Source organism: Triplophysa dalaica, chromosome 9, assembly GCF_015846415.1.
Source record: "Triplophysa dalaica isolate WHDGS20190420 chromosome 9, ASM1584641v1, whole genome shotgun sequence".
Classification (NCBI taxonomy): domain Eukaryota; kingdom Metazoa; phylum Chordata; class Actinopteri; order Cypriniformes; family Nemacheilidae; genus Triplophysa; species Triplophysa dalaica.
In genome coordinates this window covers 9,557,995-9,569,726 of record NC_079550.1, presented here as the reverse complement: position 1 = coordinate 9,569,726, position 11,732 = coordinate 9,557,995, and the positions used below count along the sequence as shown (strand labels likewise).

At 37.6% G+C, this 11,732-nt stretch overlaps 1 protein-coding gene across 1 annotated transcript in view; it reads left to right on the top strand.

Annotated features, from left to right (window-relative positions):
• The first annotated feature begins 339 nt into the window (after nucleotides 1–339).
• numbl (NUMB like endocytic adaptor protein) overlaps nucleotides 340–11,732 on the top strand; it is a 49,064-nt gene continuing 37,671 nt past the window's right edge. The window contains exon 1 of the mRNA XM_056757766.1: nucleotides 340–562. The gene's annotated coding sequence lies outside the window, so the exon portion shown is untranslated. The remainder of the gene's footprint in view (nucleotides 563–11,732) is intronic.

Here is an 11,732-nt window from a genome sequence, read left to right as displayed (position 1 = left end):
GTGTAATCTTTACACTTGACGCAAATACTAATGAATATGAATATTGTATCAGTACTTTAGGTGACTTGCTCACAGTTCATTGATTTATTTACAACTCATCAATACATACAAACATGATTATTAAACAATAGTATGCGTTTTCGCCTCTAGATGACAGCATTTTTGTCTTCCACTCGTTTGCGTTGAATTTTCCTCGGACTCTTGAACATCAGCGGGAAGAGAAAATTTGCATACAGGCTCGTCTGTGCCAATGGGCGCGTCGCGAGGGCGGGGCCAGTGGGTGGAGCCGCGGGAGGAGCGCAGTTTATGCGCTAGTGACTGCTGCTGTTCAGTGAATATCACGCGCAGAGATTTTACTAAACGCGTCCGTTTCTTATGATCAAAAATTTACGACCGTTTGAAGACCTCCACCCCACGTGCGTCCGATTGAGCGTCATTGTTGCGAGCTGACCGATCTCGTGCGAGGGCGATTCTGATGTAGAATAATCTGAAATATTGTTTCCCATATTTTCTTTGGATTACACAAAAGGCGGCACGGGCACTCGTAGCATCCTTCTGTTCGGTAAGTCTCTTTTGGGGATCTGTACACTAAAACGGCGTTTAACATGCACGATTATTAGTTTGTAGGATAGCGCTGAAGTGATTGAAGATTGCACCAAACATCTTTCTGATACCTGATATTATCAAGTGCATTTCTTTGACGAGACATGCATGGGTCAGCTTTGAAAAAATGCTGTTTTCCTTTATATTGTCCTCTTCATACGTGTGGGATAATGTATGTGATGACAAATGAATCAAGACTATATTGTCTAAAACGGTCAACACAAACATGTCAATGCTATTGAACCCAGATGTTTCTAAACACACACAAACGTCCCTTGCAGTTAACTGTTACGTTTGTCATTAGTTTTAATGCACATATGCCCTGCAATTAACGTTATATAGTTAGTTTCAAGAACTGTTTCGCATTTTTTCCCTTCATCTAATTGCTTAAGAGAGTAAAGGTGATAACAAAATCGTAAACTAGTGTGAAATGTTGTAAGACTCCTGTAAGTTAGTCTTATAGGCCTTTGATGTCTCTAATAGAAACGTTTTACACGTGATAGCGTGGCTCATAAATAATGAGATGACTGTTATCGATCCTTGATGGTAAGGAGTTTGCCATGGTCCTGACTAAAATATGGTACAAGACAACAACCACAGTATTACATTATACAATTATATGCTTTGGATGTCATTTTATCAGTTATAACAAGATTGTGTAGAGATACATTTGACAGAATACATATATATATATATATCGTAAAGGCTTTTAAATCAGATTTTGTGAATTTTAATGCAAATGTCACAGCCTTTAATTACAAAACATTTGATTAACCCTAAATCAAGTCTGATTTAGTTGTGCACACAATGTACTGTTAAAACGTCAAATGTGCAGCTGTTACATAAGTCAGTTTACATGTTTAATATTAAGCACCTTTTCAAGCTGCTTCTGCAATATTTTTGCAGTGATGTTCAGTATATAATCTGTTCATTCATCTAAAAAACTGGTTGTATTTAAAATAGACAAAACTTAAAAGCTGTGGAATGGCAATAAAAAGCTATGTTAAAGACTTCCTATTCAAGAATATGATGATCTATGTATTTTGAGAGTTTGGGAGTTTAAAGTAGTTCACAGCAAAATAACTGCAAGCTCTCCTATGCAACTTCTGTGCCCCACATTGTTTAATCACCTGTCCCGCTGGCTGCTGGTGTTGGGCTGGACGTCCATAACAGCTGAATTGGTTTTTCGACTGTCCAGAGCGTGTGCCGTCTGTTTTGGGGTCTCTGGTGTAAGTCTGCACCCCATTGTTATCCAGATGGACGAACAAGAGGACACAGCAGCTGAATTCACAATAGCATAAGGCCAAAGGCCAATCAATGGGCTGCCAGCTACGCTATGAGAACGATGTCATTTCCTTTGTATTGATAGGGGTGTGACTTCTACACAATGGACTACAATCTCTGTTCTTACAGAGTGCGGGTGCTCGAAAAACCTTTTTTTGCTCAGCCATTCTTGAGAGGCTCATTCTTGAGAGGCTCATTCTGAGAGGTTCTGTGCCTTTGTGTTTGTTTGTTTACCTTACAGAGTTACACATACCTTGGGGCCATACCTATTGGACCAATTTACAAATAAGCATCTGAATGTTGATGGGGATAAATAGAACAAATTTTTTTATTCATAATGTAACTGTGAAGAACTTAAAGACTAAAATAGATATTGCCTCCATCAGTTATTTGTTCCATACAAAGAGTGGGTATACATGTAAAAACAACTCCGGAAAACTTTAGAACAACTTTAGAAAAATCGATTCCCAGTTTCATTGTGTGAAAACTCCTGAGTTCATTTTAAGTAATCAAAGCGAAATGTTCATGGCATTCATCTGTGAAAATCAAAAATGAACAATGTTTGAGTGCTTGTCTGTACACATCGCTTGCTTTAAAAATCATATCAGGTTCACTTGTATATGACTGTTTACATATGCATGAGCAGACTTAACTGACTTTAGTGACAGAATGATACAACTCTTTCCTTTCCTTGCCCTTATGAAAGAAGGTTTAGTGATGTTTTGGCAATGTGTCAGAATTCTGCCAAGGTCTATCTACGATCAGATCATTTTCTATTGAATTAAGGAGGGTACAATGGTTATCTAGACATGTAGACTCCAGATCAGTTATATCGACTACTTCCCTTAAAAGTTAAATGCGTTGTTGGCGTAAACAGTTTTACAAATTTTTGGTGTGACCTGAAATAGCTTGCATCTTAAAAACAGACTTGTCAAGTTACACTTTACTCTTTCGCTGATGTCACATAGGGACATTCTACCTTAAATGATAGTTCACCCCCCAAAAAAATCAGAACAAAAAAAAGATATTTTGAAGAATGTTGTGTACTTGCTTGTTAAGTGAAGGGGGACCAGTGCTGTTCTTCAAAATACCTCTTTAGGGTTTTGCGGAAGAAAGTCCTAAAGGTTTGAAATGACAAGAGGGTGAGTAAATGATGACATCATTTTCATTTTTGGGTAAACTTTCCCTTTAAAATAGCTGTCTGTTTCACATTGTCCTTAACCAATATGGAACAATTTATAGTGAGTCATGTAATATCTGCCTATCTTGTATTCGGTTTTCCAAAAGACAAGTAGGTGTTGGTGGTGTGTATAGGTAGAGGTTACAGGTCTGGTGAAAAAAGAGAGTGAAAATGAAAGGGGCAACGGGCCGACAGTAAGAATAGAACAGCTTGTTTTAGTCATAAGAAGAAGCACTGCAGATGCCTTACAAGAGCTCACGCTCAGTCTGAGTTTGAGCGAGTCTGTGTGTGTTTATGTAAGAGAACGAGAGGGTGAGAGATATAGAGAAGATGTTTAAATGCATTGTAGCGCCTCAGAGTGTTCCCCTCGTGTGTCGCGTAACTTCAAAGTCAGGGACACGGTAATAACTAAATAAAAGGAAATTCCCATATGATTGCAGTTTCTTCAGACACTTGTGTAGGATCTTCTTCTGCCTTTGTTCTTAGCATCCGCTTTCAGCATTCTCAGGCCTGAAACTGCAGGGTACAGCTTGATTTTTAGAGCATACATTGTTGCTCAGTCTGCGATTCTTTTCAACACAATCCAAAGACGTAAAACAATGGGTATTTAACACTACAGTTTACAGTATATACATTTGCTGTGTTTTTAAACAAAGAATTTGGACAGTGGATCCAGATAGTACAGGTATGTTTGTAAGATGTCTGCTAAAGGTCTGGAGCTCTGAAAAACATCTCCTGTGTTAAAACATCTGATAAAGGTCTTAGAAATGACACAAAGTTTGACTTACATTCCACATCTTACAGACATCTTCTAGATGTCTATATGACATCTGACGTTCCAGAAACGTATTGCAGATGAGCAAACAAATAAAAAAAATATGTCTAGCAGATGTAAATGCAGACATCAAATAGCCGTCTCACAGATCTATGTGTGGTATCAGGGAGCATGGTTTTCTACTTCAAAAATTTGAAATCTATGATGTTATGATATTTTTCTAGCTTATAACTTTTGCATATCATTTTTGACTACCATTTGCATCGCATTGTTGTAGTTAAATAATGCATTTTTGCAAAGAACGTTTCACACACCAGCACTTTTAACTTCAACCTGATAGGAAACATAACTATTTTACAAAGTTTCAATTTCGTTATGTATCGCATTTGAATCATACAAGAATGAAGCCCCACCCCTAAATCTAATGTCACTGGGGCGAATGCAGATCATTCTTAACTTTACAAATGATAAATGACTTATGAATTGGCATGAGAATGTGTAAATCATAATAAGTTGATTGGGGTAGCCGCAGGTCAAAGAAAATGTACAGTATTTATATTTTTGGGGGAAATCCACTTACGAAAAGCTTAGACAACTTAGTCATCTCTGCGCTTTAGGCTGGGTTAGGCGAAAGTATTTTAATATTGAAAAATTACCCAGAAATCCAGATCGGCATGCACCCAGTTTGCCAAGACATTTAGATTTCTCTTTTGATCGGCAACAAATACTTATCTAAAGTGGTTAAAGTATCACATGTCGGTTAAACGTGGGTGTGGCTTTCAATGCCCTGTAGTGCAATTACACATCTGTGACTCACGCCTAATGCTAACAAAGACAAATGACGGAGGCTGTGGAAGCGTTTCCCTCTTTCGCTTTTGCCTTGTTTCCATTCCTCCCCGCTCTAAACATCTGTCAGATGCCTTCAGCTGTAGAGCAGATGTACCAGGTCCCTTCATCTGTGACCGAGGATCCCTCTGGGATGAGGTGGAGGAGCATGAGTTGGAGGAAGCAAGTTTGTAGGATGCATTTTATTACGACCCGAAGCCAAACTCTCAGTTATAACGAAGGCGCGTTAATCTTCTCTTGATAGCTTCAGGTTTGGAGCTTATTTACTCAGCTGTATATGTAAGCCTCGGCAAGATGATTTGCATTTGAATATTTAGTTTTTGTGTTTTCGAATAGACACTAACAGCATCTTAAACAGGCGGTTGCTTAAAATTTTGTATTTGCCATTCAGTTTTACATACAAATAGGGCCACAAGGTTCACTTTATATGGCATATTTTACATTATGAACACAAAATGCTACCTTATAGTGAAATGGAAGTCTGTGGCGCATGCAAGCTTTATTAATGATCCAGTAATGTTAATGTTTTGACATTTTGCAATGGCATGCTGTTGGTTCGGTGACCACTGATATTAGCTATTTGAACCAGAAGTGTCTCTGTGGTTTTATGTTAATACAATGGAAGTCAATGGGGGTCAATGTTGTTTGGCTACCATTACCAACATTCTTCAAAATATCTTCTTTTGTGTTGTGCAAAAGAAAGAAAGACATACAGGTTTTGAAATGGCATGAGGGTGAGTAACTAATGAAAGAATTCTCACCCCCATTTACTAGGGGTGGGAATCTTAAGACTCTTCACGATCCGATTCTGGGAGCAACAATTCGATTCCAAAACGATTCTTAACATACATTTTTGGTAATTAAATACTCTGCTGTGCAAATACATGAACTTTACATTTGAACCAAAATTAGAGTTGCTATGCTTTTTGTTTGTCGTTAGAATCTCTGTTTGACAGTATTGCTATCTTCAAAATGAACATGAAGATTTCTTTCAAAACTTTTATTTGATAAACAAAGCTAGTTGCATTTAGTACATACATGTTCTGTAGTGGTATGGCTTTCCATGTTTCATTCACAGAACAATCATTAAGAACGAAACGATCCGCCTCAGCCTCACCCTCCCTTAAGCCTTGACACTGACAGCAACTTCAGCGCTCGCTGAGAAGCCAAATTCAGTGTGTGAGCATAACATCTCACATGTGGAAACTTGCCAAGCTGTGCTGCAACAGCCATGTCACCAAAAACCAAGTTCACAATTTTACATTTGTTTGTAAATTGTGCACTAGTTGACTTGCACCTATGTGACTTTCATTCATAGTACGCGTTTGCAGAACACAAGCCGCAAGCTTCCATTCATCCGTAATGTATGATAAATGTAGATAATGAATCGCGATGTATAGATGCATCAAGTTTTTCTCCCACCCTTACAATTTACTGTAATAGTAGGGAAAATAAATACTATGGGAGCCAATGGGGGGTGATATCTGCTTGGTGACTGACATTCTTTCAAATATCTTTCTTTGTGTTTAGCAAAACAAAGAAATGTATACAGGTTCGGAACAACCTGAGGATAAGTAAGTTTTCATTTTTGGGTTAACTATCCCTTTAGGGAACCAGGATAGGTCTTCATTAAAAGAAAGGAGATATGAATATGTTTGATACTTAATGCAGTGGATTTGTCCTCAGTATATGATATAAGAGAATGGAGTGCAGGGTAATGATGGCATGGCTCTTGGGGAATGTTGGAATCCTTCTTTTTCTTTCTCGGTATGCTAAATCACATCTGTCCATGGCTTGCTCAGCTTAGCCTCCTACCCTCAATCAATACATCTTGCATTGAGCCCATCTCGTCTATTATTACACCACTTGTTCGCCAGCTTGAGGTCTCACTCACTTTCACTGTTCATCAGTTTGGGGGCGGCAACAAAATGCTTTTGAAAATACATGCCTAAGAATGAAGTGCACTTCTTAGGGTTTTGCTTGATATTGAAAACCAAGAACCATACTCCAGGTGTAATAGATGGCGTACAGAATGCAAAGTTACGTTTTTAGTATAGTGAAATAAAGTTATTTTGTAAGGGGCCTAAAATAATAACAATATTCGAATGGTGGCAAACTGGAGGGCCGGAACATTCATTGCTTTTCATTTTCCCCTTTTCATTATGTTTTACACATTGAGAAAATGGGAAGAAGAATGCAGAGGAATGTCTGTCTGCTACCGTAATATCAGAATATATGTTTGTATTAGGGTTGGGCGATGTCTACCAAATTGGCATCAGACGATGCCTACAGTGAAACATTGTGATGGACGATGACATCGGGGGGGGGGCGGGGATATATATACTACACACAGTGTTGTACCTGAACGCGTTCATTGAACGATAGTTCATGAACGCGTTCATATTTTGGGCGAACGTGAACTGAACGTGCTGTATTACTGCCTGATGAACGTTACTGTGAACTCGTTCATTCTGGTGTATGTGAACGCATGCTCTCTCAGGTTAACTTCGTTCAATAGGGTGCCAGATTTCTATAGAGCCTTCCAGGCGAAATCCCAGCTAAAACACACCGTAAACGGGTCTTAATATGTAGCGGAAAAACACCCAATCTGGCAACACCAGCCACCAGTGTCGCACCGCCGTCCGCCGCATGCGTGACGCGTCATCAAAACAAAAAAAAGGCATGGAGGCGACAGCAGCATGTTTGCAAGGAGTATGATCATTCAAAATAATTTTATGACAAGGTCGGTGAGAATGGGAGAAATCTCACTTTTCTGTTCAAACTTTGCCCGCCGGCTTTCAAAAAGAAAATCCGCACTTCAGTTACATGTGGACAATGGAAATTTATTAAAATTGAAAAACGTTTGCACCTTAATGATTACTGTCCTGTTTTAATAATTCCTCATTAAAAAAGACAATCAAGCAGCACGTTTTTCCTCATGTTTTTGAGAGTGTACTGTAGGGTTGAAAGCTGCAGCTGCTACTAGTGTGGAGTGATGGACAGCAACAAAGCATTAAAGCAACAATGGGGAAATGCTGTCCCCTCAATGATAATGTAAACCCTGGTTGGATAAGGATTCAAAATTGGATATGAAGATGAAATCTGACGCATAGCTTCATTTTAAAACTGATAAAATAATTGCTGTCTGTGATTCTACTGTATATGGGCTGTGGCAATAATTTTGAAAAATAATAGCTCGCATCAACATAGGGAAAAAAAGAACTATGAACTAGTTCATTTTTGGAACTTAGTGAACTTAGTTCACTATTTTGAAGTTTGAACTATGAACTGAACTAGTTCATTTTAAAATTTGTGAACTGAACTTTGAACTAGTTCATGTAGAACGTGAACTTTCCCAACACTGACTACACAGATATATATTATGTAAGCACAAACCTTTATTCTAGGTGCGATTAATGGCGTTTAATCGTTTGACAGCCCAAATAGAAACTCACCAGGAAAACAGTATCATGTTCTCTGACAGAGCATGATTCTCTACAACACACTTTAACAGTCTTTGTTTTGAAACTTAATTACTTGAATCCACATATTATAAATGAAATACACTATAGCTTGGATTTCACACTTATAAATCTCAAAGAGCTTTAATGGGTTTGAGTACTCCACTACAAAATAATTAATATGCAAAATGCAAATCCCTATGATCCATAGTCTCATAATGTTGTCCATTCAGAATCTCAGTCAACCCTAATGCATCTGCTTTGCTTGTAGGAGATATCCTGCTTCTTGTTTGTCAGTATTGTAGTTTAGGTTTGTGCGCCAATTGTGAGTAGTTTGTATTTTTGGCTGGGTTAACCGAATCCTTTCAATCGCTAAAGGCCAACGTTGGAACTTTCCAGTGACCCAAAATTTCCTCCTTGCGATGTAAGGCTCCATTGAGACTTAATCAGAATGAAAATTTACAAAAAAAGCGTTTATTGCCAGCCTGCATGTGAAGTCTTGAGAACCTTCTGTATCGACTAAGGAAAATCTGCTTCATAGACACCCAGGTGTACACAAACACACACAAGCTCAAAACCCCCCACATCCAAAGTCTGAAATGCAAATATTCAAAGAGGTTTCTTTCAAGAACCCACAGTGTGAATGTCAGTTGCAAAAATTTACATTTTCTAAATGTACCCATCGGCTGTCATTGCACAATTCTGGGAACATGATGTAGTGTAAAAGAGCTCTATTGAAACTGTTGTTTGCATTTTGTGCTAATTTAAATATCTGAATGTGTTATCTTAGTTGTCTCTGGGCCTCCTAACATTGCTTTGTGGGCCATTATTGTGTGGGCACTATGATGATTTAACTTTCATCATGGAATCCCATAAAGGTGCAATGTGTGATATTGAGGAGGATCTGTTGATTGACATGCAATAAAATATACATAACTATGTCTTCAGAGGTGTATAAAGACCTAACATAGTGAAGCGTTATGTGTTTATTACCTTAGAATTTGTTATTTCTATCTGCATACACCGCGGGTCCCCTTACATGGAATTCACCATGTTGTTTCTACAGTGGCCCTTAATGGACAAACTGCTCTGAAGAAAGTGTTTCATAATTACATATGCTGCCTCCGAAATCGTCAACTTCAATACTATATAGTAGGCGAAAATGAGTATGAGTCATGAGTATTATGTCTGAAACCTCAGTATGCAAAAAACAGAAGGCAGAAATACCTCGATGATCTACTCTACTACTTCTGCCGAGATTTGCCAGTTTGGATCGGATGGACACTTGTCTATCCTAAGATGCAACAGGAGCTGAGCAACGGGAGCTGAGCCACAGTCAAATTTCAAAAATAAATCAAATAAAGAAAGCTGAAAATTTTAAGGCGGACATCCGTTTTTAATGTAAGTGCCAATAAATGAATTTCTCATGACTAAATTATGTTTTTATCAACTCTCACGTGTAGGTTGTTGTTAAAACATCATAGGTCAAGGAGTATATGGGTCACATGACCATAAAACATGGCAGGCGCACAATGTCCGAAATGTATTTATACTACTCCCACTCATACTTTATAGAACATACTGTTTTAACGGTCGATAGGTAGGTACTGTACTTATGTAATTTCAGTATGTACTATCACATTATGCGATTTGGGACGGAGTGATTATCTCCTTTGGCAAAGACTTGACAACATCTTTGTCCTGTGTCAGCCACCGTAGTGCATCAAAAGGGAGGGGGAAGAGGTGAACTCAGCCATTCATTGCATTTTTTAACCTCACGCTCAATGGCGCTAAAATTCACAAACTGGACTTTTGAAGAAGATGAACCATGTTTAGCTATTGTAAACAGATTTTGGTTATTAATATAGTTAAACAGGCTTTCACACCTGTTCTAGAACTATTTGCAGAAATACTTGCTTTATGTTGTATTTGCACAGCAGGAAGAATGTATTTAATGACGAAATTATTTGGTGTTAAAGTGGCTATCTTTCATTGCCTTACTATAGGAAGCATAGTTTAACCATTGTATTTGTAGTAAATCTATGATAATACAAATGGAAATCAATCTTCCAAAAACATTTATATTCTTTTACTTAAGAGATTATAAAAACTCCTGTGGAACTGACTTTATGACTGGTGTCTATCAATGGAGCAAAGCCTTTCAGTCAGTAGGCCCGTGCTTTAAAACAGACTGCTAATACATATACTGGGATCAATACTTTCACTTTGTAAATATTTCAACAGCTTTTATCGCTGCCAGTTAAAGGAGTATTTCTTGCTAATGCAGAAAGCATTTTTAGTAATAATGTGTTCAGCATATTTCTTCTGCTGAATGCGTTTTACACGTCATTGACCATCCCAGGCCAATATGTTCTCTCAGTACTGTAATATATTGCAAATTTCTTAATTTCTTGATGTCCAGCATTCGGACTGGGCTTAAAGATGAGGTAACACACAGTTTCAGCCAATCTCATGTGTCGTCAAGATACTGGAATTTCTAACTTCGATTAAATACCTAAAAAATATTGATATTCGATACCATTCTTCATCCCACAAGGAAAAAACTGCTATTACAATAAGGCCCAAATTTTTTTTATTCAAAGTTTGATTGAAAAGACTAGACAATGAGGTATATTTTTACATGATTTATTATTTGTTAATCTAATTTTATTTTGACTAATACATTTACAATTTAAAATCGTCCATATTAATGGACCAGAACTTACCTAAATAGGTCTAGTTGTATTTTTTAACTAACATTAAAAGAGATTAATAATAACTTGAACAAATGTATTGCTCATTCATTTCCTTAATGTTTGTTAATACATTTATATGATTAACAAATTTTAATGTGCCTTTTATTTACATAAAATCATTAATAAGCGCACATAGAGACAGAAACGCAAACTTTAAACGCAACTGTTGGAGAGACTCTGCACTGGCCATCTTTCTAACATTTAAAATGTGTAACAGGAGTGAATCAGACGAGTGGGTGAGATCATTGATCAGCGCACATACATAGAGCACTATGGACAATACGAATGCGGAAACGTGCATCACACGCATAAACTATATACTTTACCCGCACCAGCATTATTTCAAACATCAACATAACCGGAGCGAATAAGACGAGTGGATGAAATCATGGATCTGCGCACAAACGTAATGAAAATAGTTGTCAACGAATTTTATTATTGATTAGCTGGTCTGTGACGTCACTTGCGAGCTGCACAGTTATAAATCAAGGGCATCTTCTTCTCTTTTACAATGATCGTTTTGGACGTGCCCCTCTGTTTTTAAGAGACGTGTCTCTCCGTGCATGCTTCTCTCCGTGCGGCAGAACTTTCATATAGATCATTCTATTCTAAAGTACAACTAAAATAGCCTGTTCATATTTGCAAAAAACTACATGTAAAAAGGTTTATTAGTAAAATAAATGATAAAAAATATTACAGTTAACACAAAAGAATTAAGTTATCATAACGAGCTATCAAATTTACTTCTGTTTTCCATCTTTTTTGTTCAGCAGCTGCCTGAACCTTACATGACAGTCTTGGCCCAACCTCAGCCTACATTGCTCTTG